This window comes from Danio rerio, chromosome 10 (assembly GCF_052040795.2).
Source record: "Danio rerio strain M-AB ecotype USA chromosome 10, GRCz13ab, whole genome shotgun sequence".
NCBI classification, from domain to species: domain Eukaryota; kingdom Metazoa; phylum Chordata; class Actinopteri; order Cypriniformes; family Danionidae; genus Danio; species Danio rerio.
The window spans coordinates 11,210,253-11,225,931 of NC_141030.1; the positions used below are offsets into that span (position 1 = coordinate 11,210,253).

General features: G+C 37.5%; 1 long non-coding RNA gene across 1 annotated transcript; it reads left to right on the top strand.

Annotated features, from left to right (window-relative positions):
- The first annotated feature begins 1,285 nt into the window (after window positions 1–1,285).
- On the top strand, window positions 1,286–10,591 carry LOC110438845 (uncharacterized). The gene is made up of 3 exons (XR_015500843.1): window positions 1,286–1,415; window positions 10,277–10,336; window positions 10,458–10,591. It is a non-coding gene; the product is annotated as an uncharacterized LOC110438845 (long non-coding RNA).
- Window positions 10,592–15,679: the final 5,088 nt, after the last annotated feature.

Here is a 15,679-nt window from a genome sequence, read left to right on the forward strand (position 1 = left end):
ATTTATACTACTTAGAAAAAGCTAATAAACAAATGAGCAGGAAGTTTAAACAGTCTGATTATCACACCAATTCTAATTCATCCAGTTTTTTTTTCTGTAACAAATTCATTCACTAAGAAATATACTTTTGTAAAATTTAAATATCTTCCCTTCACCATTACAAACCCACAGACAGTCACATCAGGGCGTCCAGCTGGGTGAGGTCAGTGGCCTCTGGTTTCAGAGAACCGAACATGTGTAGAGAGGAGAAAGTCTGACCTCTCTGCTCGCACCCTACTCCTTAACCTCAACTCTCTCTCTATGTGTGTGTGTAGTGAAGCGCCCTGCCCTTGAAGCCTGTTGCACGAATGCGTCGCTGACCAGACATGCCCTCCTAAACACACACTCACACACCCACACCCTCCCTCTTTATGGTCTGTTCAGGAATGAGGCAAACAGCAGCGAACGAGACGCACAATAGCAGAACAAAAGGTGCAGGCAGCAGGAGGGTACAGCGATGTGACAGGGCGAGGGCTGTGTGTACGTATGCATGTGCGCGTGAGTGTTAATGCGCGTATGCTCCATATGGGCCTTCCCTCGCCCAAAAAGGCAGATGTCACATGGGTGGCCCCGCCCTGCAGGCCATTGGGTCACGGCGCTCTGGGACACGTCTAAATAGCAGAGCAGGAGCGAGGAGGACAGGGCCTCACCCCAGCTGCCTGCTCCATATACACACATAAGCATATTCATGCACCAAAAGCACCCGGGTTCCCCCCTCCTGCTTTTGATAGTGCTCCTTTTTTTGGTCTGTTTGTTTACTTCTCCACGCTGATTTCTGCCCCATTGTGCTCAGCCTTTAGTGGTTATCATGCACACGTTCCTCCATTTCGTGGAGGATGAGCATCATTTGTTGAATGTATACTGTAATGAGTGCTTACTAAAGGGTTGCTTTAACCTAAATTAATATTCTGCTATCATTTACTCACCCTTATGTCATTCTACAAACAGAAGACTTTTGTTTATCTTCAGGATGCAAATGAAGGTCACCCTGATTAAATTTAAGAGAATTACTCTACACTCTCAGAAAAAAATGTAAACAGTGGCTCAGAAAAGACCTCTTATGACACTGTTCTGCACCTTTTATGGTACAATTGAAAGAAAGTTACAAAATAGTTCTCATAAAAGGTACATGTGTGTTGGACAACTCTTTTATTACAATGGCTGTTTCTCAATATGCCTTCCTCAGTGATCTTTAGTTCTCGTGTTCTTGTGTAACGTCCTCATCAGCTGCCAAAGTTCAGTTCCAATACTCAAGACCGCAAGAACAGAGGACGCGTGAAACTTCCTGGATGTGTTCTTGATATCGAGGACGCACCAATGCAGACTTGAGCACCGATCTCGCTCTAGAAGTCCCAGAGAAGTCATTGCAACTGGAGGTGGGAAGCACAGCATTTTATTTAGATATATTATTAAAGTTTAGAGATCACTTATTTACCTTAGGAGTTTCCCTAAATGAAACAGTGAATATTAACATTTCCATAAACATCTTAATAAAGAAATAAACACATAAAGGGTGTTTGTTTGCAGAAATTCGTATTAAAATCGGTTTTATTTATATTGTGCAAAGCATATTTATAATGTTTTTATGCATAGTATATATTTAGAAAATGGGGATAAAAAAATAAATCGTTATACGAATGCTGTAATGTTTAAATAATCTTCCATTTAATACCCGTGAAGGTCACGTGACTATCAGAAAGAACGCAGCATCTCAGAGGACGCATTCTCTTTTCTCTTGATCATCCGAGTTCATTCTTCTGAGGACACCTGGCATGACCGGTCTCCACAAGAACGCAAGTCTGTTCGCTGCCAATATCTGAACAGCCAATATCTGAAAATAAATATCACTGATAAAGCAAAGTGATTCATGAATAGTTTCCATATTAAATCATCATTTAAAAGTATATTTTTAGAGAAACTCATAAACATTAATTATTAAGTTCTATAACACAAAGCAACTGGTAAAACAAAACTATAAGTATTGTAAACTTTAACATTTAACTTTAATGATATCTGCGCCTTTTGGCGTTTGCTTTCCACTGCGCACGTGAACATTTTAGTATAGTAAAACTAATCAAACATTGTGCATATCTCATTACAATACTTTTGCATAATTCTATTTCTATTTTAAAATTAAGAAAATAAATGAACTTTTAGGTGATTACAAAGGTATTGTGTGAAAATTGAAGAAAAATGTTTTATATTGTAAATGGGAGAATGTATTTCTGTAACATTTTTGTGAGAAGTATTGTGAAATGTTTAGCAAAAATAGATTAAAGTATTTTTTTCTCTTTATGGTAAAGGGAAAAGGTGGATTTAAACAAAGAAACGTTTTTTAAAAACATTGTTTAAAATGTATTTGACGTTTTATATTTACTGAAAATAAATTAACGTATTTTGGATAAAGCAAAATGCCATTAAATAGTTCTTGAGGGTACACATTTGACACTGTTAAGGTACCAAGTGTCTAGTTACTGTAATGGTACTTTCATGGATCAGATTTGCACCTTTTATAAAGGTACAGTATTGTATCTGCAGGTTTTAAAAACCAAAGGCACATTTTGGATCCCATGGAACAAATCATGTCTTTAAAAGGTACAAATTACAGATTTGTTTCTTTGTCTTAATGTACAATTCTGTTCTATAAAGAGGTACTGCTCCAGTGACAAGGGTTTGTACCTTATTTGGTGCAACATTGTACCACTTTTTCTGAGTGTATTAACAGACTGTTCACCTAATGTTTCTTAAAATGCTCACAATTTCTTTAATCCAATACACCTAAAGCGCATGTCTTTGGACTGTGGGGGAAACCCCCGCAAACACAAGGAAAAACATGCAAACTCCACACAGGAATAGCAACTTGCCAAGCCGGGACACGAACCAGCAACCTTCTTGCTGTGAGGCAACAGTGCGAACCACTGAGCCACTGTGCTGCCCCCATGTTAGCTACCTCTTTGCAAATATTTTTGAGCATATCTGTGAGTTAGTGACTCCCTACATCGCTGTCCTCGAGATCACTCATAGGAATGAAGGCTCTGGTAACTGTTTAAACAATTCTTTTGCACACCTTCCAACCAATCAGAATCTAGAAGTTCAACAGGAATAACATGCTTTAAATTGTTAGCTTTCAGTGTATATACATTATGTTTTTCACTGTTGAAAGTAATTTGTTAAAGGATCTGAATTCACTGAAAGATCAATGAACATCAATTCATTTTCACAACATATTAAGTCTATCTGCAACCTTCTGCAATTGTTAATGGTTGAAAGCAACTTTAATTGGCCGTACACTCATTTTTAAATGGAATAAAGAACCCTGCAAACAGTTAAGGAACAGTAGTGGATGATTAACTGCGGTTTCTAGCCAGAATCAATATGTGGCTTGGATGATAGTCAACCCTTGGATTGGGAAATCCTGTTTTAGTAGTTACAGTAAAATGGGAGACTCATTTTCTGAGGAATAGCTGTGTTAAAACTCCAGGCCAACATATTAAGACTCTGTAAACGCTTATTTTGTGCATATATTGTGCATATACAAAAATAAAGAAACAACTAATATAAAGCTTAACCTTTTTTCCTTCACCTTTTTTCCTTCACCTTTCCACTTTCCATTTTCCTTCACCTTTATTTATCTGGGGTCACCACAATGGAATGAACTGCCATCTTTTCCAGCAGATGTTTAATGCAGCAGATGCCCTTCAAGCCGCAACCCAGTACTGGGAAACACCCATTCACTCTCATTCACACATACACTACGGCCAATTAAGCTTATTTAATTCATCATGTGTTTGGACTGTGGGGAAAACTAGAGCACCCAGAGGAAAACTCTACACAGAAACACCAACTGGCCAGCCGCGCTGGAACCAGTGACCTTCTTGCTGTGAGGTGACAGTGCTAATGGAGCCACCATGTTGTGCCAATATAAAGATTAATTACGTTAATATGATCAAAAATTGAATAAGTTTAATACATTTATGAACTATGGGAAAACATTTGATCACATAAAATAAATGTGGTTGAATGCATGTTTAAACAGTTATATTACAGGACTGTTGAATGCTTGATTTTGATGTTCTAAGGTATAGTATAATATAATTTTAGCACTGGGGCATTACGGTGGCACAGTGGGTAGCACAATCGCCTCACAGCAAGAAGGACGTTGGTTCGCAACCCAGGCTCACTCTGAAAACGTAGTCCAGCAGACGTTTCTGTAGACTGTGAAATACGTCCCAAGAGGTACGTATTTGTGCAGTTTTTGTTTTCGCGAATGCGCGAGAGGCCGCTGTGTGCGCTTTTCCGTATCTCGAACGTCTCTTGCGAGTGCCGTTTGCGCCCGCGCTGTTCTCACATCAACCCACCAGAGGCCGCTGTCTGACTGACCGAATGATTGACTGCGCGACCGGCCAATCGGCTGACCCACCCTTCTGCTTCCCTGAACCCAACCAGTTTTACCGATTGACCCGCCCGCCCGCCCGCTCACTTCCCTAAACCCGAGCAACTATTTAGAAAAGCCGTCTAGAAAAAGAAAAACACTTGTCTGTTTTTTTTTTTTTTTTTTAACCACGTTTTCGGATTTCACCACGCTCTCACCCTGTTATGAACTTGTTCGCTTTATTTTTTTTGTATTCTGTTTTTGTCTAACCTGGTTTCTGGAACCGCTCTTCCCCGGACGTCAACTCCTCCTCTCTGCATCTGAAGTCCGCTGACGTACACGATGAGCTGACCGGACAAACTGACTGCGGTGGGAAAGCCCTCCACACAGAGGTAAGCAGTCAGCCGGCAAGCGCGAAAGGGAACAGCGTCACACCACCCCGTAGCGTTCGCTTAAAAAAATTAAATGCAGCAATACGTACCTCCCGGGACATATTTCGCGGTCTCCAGAAACGTCCATGGGACTACGTTTTCAGAATTAGCTTGGGTTGTTGGTTCAAGCCTCGGCTGGCTCAGTTGGCATTTCCGTGTGGAGTTTGCATGTACTCTCCATGTTCATGTGGGTTTCCTCCGGGTGCTCTGGTCCAAAGACATGCGCTATAGGTGAATTGGGTAAGCTAAATTGTCCGTAGTGTATGAATGTGAACAAGTATGCATAGATGTTTCCCAGTGATGGATTGCAGCTGGAAGGGCATCTAAGTTGGCGGTTCATTACGCTGATTAATAAAGGGACTAAGCCCAAAAGAAAGTGAATAAATGATTTAGGACTGTATATAAGCAACAATGCTTTTAGTCATGGTTAATTCACAGACTTGATTGTGTGTTATTGTGTCATAACTCAACAGAACAGTGTTAGTTATTTTACAGTTTTGTTATTTTTCAATGTGTGAGAAACATTTATAGTATAAGTTTTTACCAAATTATTTAAAGTGCAATTTTTAGATTTCTATCGAATCCAACTTGGGTCAGTTTGATCTGCAACATTAAAATCCAAAATTTAAACATAATAAAACGATTGAATAATCTTGATGGTTAAGTCAATTTTGCTACTCTTAACATTTTGTATTCTACAAACAGCAGAGAAAATAAGTATTGAACGCATCACCATTTTTCTCAGAAAACATATTTCTAAAGGTGTTGTTGACTTGAGATTTTTACCGGATGTTGGTAAAACCAAAGAAATCCATATATGCAAAGAAAACTAAACTAATTAGATTACAAATGAAGTTATGTGTAATAAAATAAAATGACACAGGGAAAAGTATTGAACACATGAAAAAAGAGAGGTTTAGAAAGACAGTGAAAACACAGACAGCAGCTGATATTTCTCAGTAGTTCTTCAACAATCCTCTGCCCTTCGTCATTGTAAATTTTTATTGGCTGCTTCAGTCCAACATCTACATTATCAGATAAAGATGAAACCAGGGTGAACATTTCAGCAAGATAATGATCCAAAACACTGCTAAGGAAACTCTCAAATGCTTTCAGAGAAAGAAAATAAAGCTGTAGTATGGCCCAGCCAATCGACTGACTTAAATCCAATACAAAATACAAAATAAAGATCAGATTTGATAGTCCCAATGAACCATCAAGATTTGTACACTCTGTTGAAGTGTGAAAAAGTCTCACCTGAGAAATTCATGAGACTTTATTCTCCATGAGAGGAGTCTGCCATCACCAACAAGCCTTTTTATATAAAGTATTAAATTCTCTTCAGTAGTTCAGTACTTTCTCCTTTTGTCATTTCATTGTTATTACACATTACAAATTTTTCAGTTTTAGTTTTGTTTTATTTTTATGTCAACATGGGAACCCTAATCTGGTTCAATTCCATGTCAAGAGCTCTTTTAGAAATATTATTCCCAAAAAAAACATGACATTTTTAATACTTATTTTTCTCGCTGTATATGAGATTTATGTTTATGTTATGGTATATTAGTTTGCTGTTTCTCAGCTCTGCCAAGTCAGTTTGTTATGAAGATACATTGTCATCTCTCTATGATTCCCTGTCATTTCCCCATCTCTCTATTCTTGGTCTTCATTAGCATAGCAGCTGCTGAGTGCAGGGTGTGTGTGAAGTGGAGACGGCTGGTGTGTATATGTGTGTGTGTGTGTGTTTCGGAGGGGGTGAGCAGGGGGCTCTAATCAATGGTGGTCCGTCTGGGAGCTGAATAGCGATGAAGCAGAATCCAGCAGGCCGGACAAAAAAAAAGAGGAGAGCACAGAATAGAGTGAGAGAATGAATGCGCTTGTCACTGTGTGCTTGGAAAAAAAAAGTGCAGAGCGGAGCGAAAGAATGAAAGAGAGTTCAAACAGGAGAGGAGGGTAAGGAAGGACAGGCAGAGCCACCTGTCTCATTCTCTCCACATCTCTCCTCTCGCTTTTCACTATGACGGATCTTTACTTTACATGTTGAACAACACACACTGCTCAAACTGAACAGGAGAGAGCAGATAGCAATTGCGTTTGCAGTAGCTGTTTCAATCCAAAGATGTAAATTTATTTATAGGTGCAAAATTGAAATAGGGCAAAATAATGGCTCAGTGGTTAGCACTGTTGCCTCACAGCAAGAAGGTCGCTGGTTCAAGTCTCGGCTGGGTCAGTTGGCATTTCTGTATGGAGTTTGCATGTTCTCCCCATGTTCACTTAGGTTTTGCTCCGGGTGCTCCAGTTTCCCCTACAGTCTAAACACATGCGCTATAGGTGAATTGAATGAACTAAATTATCCGTAGTGTATGCGTGTGAGCTAATGTGTACGGATGTTTCCCAGTACTGGGTTGCAGCTGGGTGTGTGAAACCAAAGACTATAGAATACACAAGACATGTACATATAAAAGTGGGGAAAAGTGTAACTGTCAATATGGCGAAATAAGCCCCACCTTCTAGTACAGGAGCCAATCGTCGATCAATATAGAATGACAATTCTATATTGACAATTCACAGCAATTCAAACATGGCTCCCGAGTGAAATGACTTGCCTTAAAGGGACTTTGGTAAAAAAAATATGCTGAATAAGTTGGCGGTTCATCCTGCTGTGGCGACCCCTGACTAATAAAGGGACTAAGCCGAACAAATGAATGAATGAATGAATGAAATTGAAATGCTGCATAAAACGTGCCAATAAATCAAAGTTGTTTCTTGAGTTTTTGAAGGCTGATGTTTGTCAAAATGATCATGCAAGGCAGTATTATTTGACTATTTTACAAAATCATTTTGAGGATTGACTCAGATGCTTGAAGAATTATAAAAAGGACAGCGAACACAAAAATGAAAAGTTCCTCACCACTTGCATTTAACTTTTGCTACGTGTTTAAACTACTTATTTAAAATGAGCTGCAACAACACAATTCTTGGGTTTTCGGGGGGACAACTTAATTGTTTTATGTTCAAACAACCTAAAATTTAAAACAAAACATTAAGTTAACTTAAACGATTTGTGTTGGGACAACATTAAGGGATATTAGGGAACCCAACATTTTTTACAGGTTCTAAACTTAATAATTTAACCTAATAATAAATGTTGGGGGAAAAACAGCCAGTATTTATGTTTCCATGCAAAGATGCAAACTAAATTTATACGCAAAACAGGAATATCGCATGAAGATGTGGGAATAAAGCAGCGTCTCCATCCAACGAGTCAAAGAGAACAAAATCGTCAATTCCTGATTAACTGGTGCCAAATATCAACAGTAAAAATGGCATTTATTAAGGTAGGAGAGGCTGCGTGAATCCTGTCTTCATTTAATAAACTACTTGCGCCTCAGACAATGAATACATGAAATTGTTTGAAGGCGTGAGACGAGGAGCACAGATGCCCCCGACAGTTCTAGAGGTAATTAATAGTATAATACACTAATACTGAAATGGTTAAGGTGTTGTAGAATGACCAAAACAACATTTCAGATGTTTTACAAAATGTGTAACATAACATTGATACTACATTGATATTTGGAACAAAAATAATTCTATGGAAGTCCAGCAACAGTTTTTCATCCTTTTTGTTTAACAGATGAAAGAAACTCAAACAGTTTTGGAGGAAGATAAGTACATTTTAATTTCTGGGTGAACTATCCAGTTAAAAGAACATTAGAGAAGGTGAAAGATTAGATTTCACTGGTTAGTCTACTTATCGAATCATATCATCTTTTTGGACGTATGACTGTCATATGACTTTTTTGATGCGCATCAAGGAATTTGCTGATGTTTTAAACCAACATTTCTGCATTTTTTTAAATGACAAAGGCAATCATAAAGAAATAGACTTCAAGCGAAATGAAAGGAGGAACTGGTGGAACGTCATTTGAACAAAATCAGGCCAATTTGATTTTGATTTTATGTGCTTTCTACTGCATGGAATGATATGATATAAAATGTTTTGGTTCGATACAACTTTAGGGGTTTTCATGCTTGCCACTCCTAGGACCTAGTACTTTTTTAGTACCACCTCAGATGATGTTCCAAGCGATACAACACAGGCTCATTCTGAAAATGTAGCCCACATAAATTTCTGGAGATCGCGAATTATGTAGCCAAAGCTACGTATGACTGCATTTAATTTTTAAAACAAATGCTACAGGGCAAATTGGTGTCACTTCTTTTCTCGATTACCAGCTAAGCGCTTACTTCCGTGTGGACGGCTTTTCCGCTTTCACCAGTTTGACCTGAGACGCAGAGTGGAGTGACCGCTCCAATAGGGTTCAAGTGCGGTGAAAAACATTTCCAGAATGCAAGACAAAAGCCAAAAATTTAAATAAACAAGTAAATAACAGGGTGAGAATGTAATAAAAATTTGTAAAAAAGGTAAAAATTAGGCGAGGGCTTTTCTTTTATTGGATTGCTTTTGAAAACACAGTTCAATCTGTGCTTTTTAAAACACTATTGGTTGCGTTCAGGGAGGGGGGGGGGGGGGTTATAATTGGCCAGTTGGTCAGTCAGTAAGTCATTCGACAGTGGCCTCCGGTGGATTTACGCGAGAACAGCAGGCAAGAATTGCACCTGCTCCTGGCACCTATTTTGCTCTCTCCAGAATTATGTATGCATATAGAGGTACGTAATCAGAATGAGCCTGGGTTGGAGCGATATCATAACCAAATCATTATTTGTACAGACTGCTAAACCCCTGCTGGTCCAAGAAAATACCAAACTCACTATTATTTTATTAGTACAATATTGTATTATACAATATTCCTTTATTAATTAGCAACAGCCATTGCTTTATAGTTGGTTCACAAGACAAAAGAGCTTTTTTTTTAACCACCGTCAGAAGAATACTTCTTTAATAGCAGTACAGTGGTCAGTAGAAGAATTTCAGGTGTTCTTCTTGTTGAGGGGTGAGCAAACTCCGTCCTGGAGGGCTGGTGTCCTGCAGATTTTAACTCGAAGTTGCCTCAGCAGATAGAGACAAGCTAAATTAAATATCACGTTTAACATCTATAGTAAGACGCGGTTTAGCGGTACATCCTTAATAAACTGCCCAATGTGCACTGCTCTCTGGGGTTTGGTGCTCAATGCACCTGCTGACTGCTGGAGCTCAGACTCGCACATTTTGGCAAATCTTCACCCTGGCCAGAGTTTTCAAAAATATCCATTTCAGTCACCTCACACTGCATTTTCACAAGGACAAACAAACAAATCACATAGAAAAAAAGTGCAATTTTGAAAATACCTGTGTTTGTGTGGACAGACGCTGAAGAGCAAAGTCCAGTCATGTCAAAGACTGACAGCCAGATGCTTTCATAAGGACGTTAAGACTATTAATTTTCCAAAACAAATGATTTGACATTGTGTTTCGTTTTGTTTCATACAGTCGGCCATACAATGCTCACCCTGACATTGCTGGTAACATGGACAATTAAGCTGAAAGAAGGTAAAACTGACAAAACGGAACCCCTTTAAATGGTGTTTCTTTTACAATTTAAATGTGCAGTTATGTGATATATGTGGAAAGGGACTCTCAAGAACAAGTATATCTTTGATCCCCCTTTTAGAAAAAAAAGTGGGCTCCCTAATGGGCCACAGTATTCGAACACTGGTTTGAAACCTACAGGTAAGTGTGTTGAAGCAGGATTGGAACTAAACTCAGCAGGACTATGGTCCTCCAGGAACTAAGCTTGTAGGTGAGTTTCTACCTACTGTATCCTTTATTCTATTGGTTTTCATAGTTTTGTTTATGCATAGTTATTTAATATTGTGTAACCATATATTTTATTACTAGCTTGATATAATAATTTAATAACTCTCAATAATAATGTTTATTATAAATTATATGTTTGATTGGACAGTGGAGAAGAAAAAGAAAACAAAGCATATTATATGTTTCGTGTTAATTTATTATAATTATTTATTGTTATAGCCTTACTATTACATGTATTTTTATGTTACTCTGATGTAACTTCAAAAAAACATGTCAAACCATCACATCTTTAACACCATAGCTCATTTCCCACCAGCAGATGAGTGCATTTATTGGATTATGCAGCGTTTGAAAGGAACTTTTCCTGGTAATAGTTGTGGTCATGACTAAGCCATTGCAACAATCATTCATCTTCATTCCCCTCTGGCTATAATGTTCATCTCCCGCTGAGAATTCGCAACAATTTTCAAGGCCACAAACATGTTTTGCTCTGCATGTGTGTACTTGCAACCAGGGCAAGCGATGTTGTTGGGCCTTTTCGCAGAATCACATGTGAAGGTATGTGAAACTGCTGACAACAATCTGTCCGTGCGAAGAGCTCGTTTTGATCTCTGGAACACTTGCGGTGGATTTCCAGAGCTCTGAAGGTGTACGGTAGGAAACGAAGCATTCCTGTGCACTTAACTACAAAACAAAAGAGGAAAACAAAGTCCAACTCAAAGCCTCCACTTCACATTCTCCATACTAGACGAGGAGCATGTTTCCTTCTCGCTCTCAAGTACATTCACAAAATTCTTTTTCACATTGTTGGGTTTGCACGTCCCTCCCTCTCGAGCTGGCGGTGGGGGGAAGGCTAGAGCGACGGGACTCTGTTAAAATCATTTCCAAATTCCTGCAATGATGTGTGTCGGGACTGAGGCACATGAAGAATCTATTAGGGGGCCTCTCTATTGCACTCTGGGAAGGTGGCCAACTCAGCCGCCGGACAATGGAAATCCAGCTCAACAATAACATCCTGCCTGGGGAATGGAGGGGGGTGGAAACAGAGAAGGATGCCATTGAGGTCACAGTCATCTAGTGAGGGTTTTCTTCAGAAAAGCATGCAGTAAACTCTGTCTACCTGCAGAAAACACCATGCATTAGAGTAGTTTGCTCACGGTTCGGATTACCGCTGGAATAAACTAGCCTCCACACAATGTCGGATAGTTTTTTGTGAACTTCCTTCAAAACTTTGCAGTTATAAATCGGAAAAGGAACAAAATCAGCATGCCATTCATCTCTCAGTGCTTGAATTTCACTTGTTGTACAACTCATGTTTCACGAGAGCATGAAATGCCGCATTCGTGACTAAGGGTGTGTTCATAATTGGCAGCTTTGGATTGATTGAAATGAACTCAATTGCTCGGTTAGTGCAGTTCATTTCAGTAAGGCTATGACCATGCGGCAATTATCAAGCTATATTTCATACTGCAGATTCTGAAAGTCTAAATCCATAACCAAATCATTTGAAGAAAGGTCTGCGTACAGATGGAAACAAAAAACCTGGTTTAAAATATTGTGAGCATGAAGACCAGCTGGCTGACTATGGACAATAACACAAGAAGATGTCTGAGAATGCACAAATATTGAAAAATAGCTGATGCAGCTAACTTGAAATGCGTCTAGCCATCTAGTTGATACAGTTTTGTTGTAACAGTGCTAATAAACTTAACAGCATCTGCAGCACAAGCAGACCTCTGTAATCCACCATCGTTATTGTTACCGGTTGTTACATGTGGGGTTTTTCCTTCTTCTTATGGTCACCACAAAGTGGCGTTTTGGCTATCCACGCTGCTTAGTGGAAAGTGGACTTTTCACCCTTTTTCATTAAATGAATTATTTCAGGTCACCAACAATTAGTGGTGGAAGGAGTACTGAAAAATCTTACTTAAGTAAAAGTACCATTACTTGCCTAAAAATGTAGTGCGAATAAAAGTATGTTATGAATATTACTCAAAGTATGAGTAAAAAGTAGACCTTTCAAAAGTACTCAACAGCAGTGATTAGTGAGTATTATGCTATAAAAAGCTGATGCGATTACATGAAATTTGTGGATGTGTGTAAACGTAACATTCTGTAGTGCATTTAGTTATGGTCCAGCTGGCACACAACATCATAAGGCGTTAATATTAGGTTAGATTTAGGTTGTGATGTCAGGTGACCAAAATTCAATGTCTAGCCAGCATCTAAGGACAACATTAATTTGAAGTCCAATAACGATGTCAAATGATGTTGATATTTTGTTGATTTTAGGTTGTTAGAAAGTGACCAAAATTCAGCATCAAGCCAACATCTTAAACCAACCTCATATTGACATCAAATACTGACATGTATTCGTGGTGCGTCTATAGAGGCAACCTAGGTGGTCACCTAGGGTGGCAAAATAGTGAGGGCGGCAAACGCACCTCTGCAGGTTAAAGGAAAGTAGCGAAGTAAAAATACAGATACTGCACTCAAGGGAAAAGTAAAAGAACACATTTTTAAAACTACTTAGTAAATTACAATTCCTGAAAAACAACCCAATTACAGCAATTTGAGTGTTTGTAATTTGTTACTTTACACCAACTGTTGACAATTCCTGTGTTAAATGGAAAGGCCAAACTGATATTAAACTTTCACGGATTGACCTAAATCCGTAGCCTTGTGGACGGGGTCTAAGTGTGAACACTGGCATCACCATCTCAATATTGGTGTTCACCAATATAAAAAATGTCTCTCAGTCCGCTCACAAACTTCAGGCATGGAAAAATGAATGCAACCTGGACCAAAACATCTTTAATAGATGAATTGCAATTAAAAGATGTGATCATTTAAAAGAAAGACTTAGGTATTTAGGTCTCTTAAGATTGGCCAAAAAACTAGGTGTACAAAAGTCAAAATTTTTTTTTTTTTTTTTTTTTTGGTTTAAACCAAAACTTAGCAATCAAAGCTGGAAATGCCAGTCCATTCTGTGTCTATGTTTCAAAGCTGGTGTCCAGTAGTTCCCAATAGAACAAGATCTGCACACTTTAGCTGGAACCCTGGTTTCTGCCGGTTTCATCAAGTCAAATTTAAGAGTTTTTAACACCGTTTTAAAACCATAAAGAATGAAATTTTAGACTAATACAGGGCTAAAGACTAAGGATTTTTTTTACACAAGGAATTGTGTAATTGTTTTTAAGGAATTTCGTTGGGGGAATTTGCTGTAAAAAAAAAATGTCTAACAGCTGTTGTGAACTGTATCTCTTTGCAACAAAAAGCTTGAATATAAAAAATAAGGTTTCATTGAGATGTGTTGTTGGTCAGTGGATGGATGTTGGCCCGACTGAGTATAGCTTCATTTATGCAACGCAAAATTAATACCCGTTTAATATTATTTAAGAGCTAATATTTCAGTGAATGTAAGTCTTTTTAAGGCCAAAAAATTTCATTTAGGAAATTTAAGACATTTTAAGACTTTTTAAGACCCAGTGGAATCCCTGCCAACCCTAATTAAACACAGCTGATAAAACTAATTAAGTGATTTAGGCTTGTTTGAAACCTACAGATACACTCAAATAAATGATTACTGCTGCTTGTTCAAACAACCCGTTTAAAATGAGATGAAACAACACAATTCTTGTATTTATTTGTTTTATGTTCAGTCCATTTAAATTTGTAAACCATTAAGTTAACTTAAGAGTTTTGTGTTGGTAATTCTCAATTAAATTGAGTTCATCCAAAAAGATATTTTTTGAGTGTCGGTATGTTGAAGCAGGGCTGGAACTAAATTCTGCAGGACTGTGGCCCTGCAGCAAGTGAATTTGACACCCCTGTTCTAGAACATAGACATTTACTTGCTGGTGAAAGGATCTTCACAGGGCCACTGGCATTATTATAATATTTATCTCTAAAAGAAAAAAAATGTCTCATTTCACTTTTCCTAAAACTTCTTCCTTCTACTACTATAAAATAAGTCTAAAAATTCAATTAAAAGCACTTTATCATTGTTTGTGATTCATTTATGTTGTCAATCCACTAATGCGTTATGGGATCTTGCTCTCTAATCTATTAACTTAATCTATTAATTTTCTATAAGATGCTATACAATATTAAATCTGTGCATAAACATTAGATTAGTCAGTACTGAAGCTATATCTAAAGCTAATCTAACAAGACAACTTATGATAACAGTCCAAAAATTAGAAGCCCAAATTTATGTTAGGGAAATATATTAAATATATTTTTTAAAAAGAGCAAAATCAAGATCAATTCATTCTAATATTTTGTTGAAATTTACATAGTTTGTAATTATTTCCCTGGTATTTGGCATGAAATTAATTGTATTATCTTTCATTTTCTAAATATGTTTGTTGACTAAAATACAATTTTAATAAATATATCTGTTTAATAAATAATTTTTTTAATGCACCAAAATACATTGCCTATATTCACTGAGAAATATACAAATACAAATATTCGTTTTTCAAATGGGGTGTACTGTTATATTGAGCACTGTATAAAATCTAAAGTTTTTCTAAAGACTAAATCTAAAGACTAAAGTTTTTCTAAATTTCTAAATCTAAAATCTAAAGACTTTTAACAATTGTAGTTACAAGATGTGATCATTAAAAACAGATTGCATTTTAGGATCTTTAGATTGGCCAAAAAAAAAACAATCTTTTTTTTTATTTTATTTTTTTGGTTTGGACCAAATAAAGAAAGCAATCCAAGCTAAAAATGCCAACCCATTCTTTATAACTTATAGTGTCAATGTTTCAAAGCTGACGTCCAGTAGACGAACATAGACCTTTACTTGCTGGTGGAAGGATCTTCACAAGGCCACTGGCATTATTATAACATTTATCTCTAAAAAAAAAAATAATGTCCGATTTCTTTTCCTAAAACTGCAGTTTTAGCTATTACTGCTGTAAAATATGTCTAAAAACTCTATTAAAAGCATTTTATGGTAGTTTTTTTTTTTTTGTGAGTGTGTGTGTTTTTAATGCACCAATGCATTATGGTATTTTGCTCTCTAACCTATTAACTTTTGAGTGAGTTTCAATGACATTTTTAGTT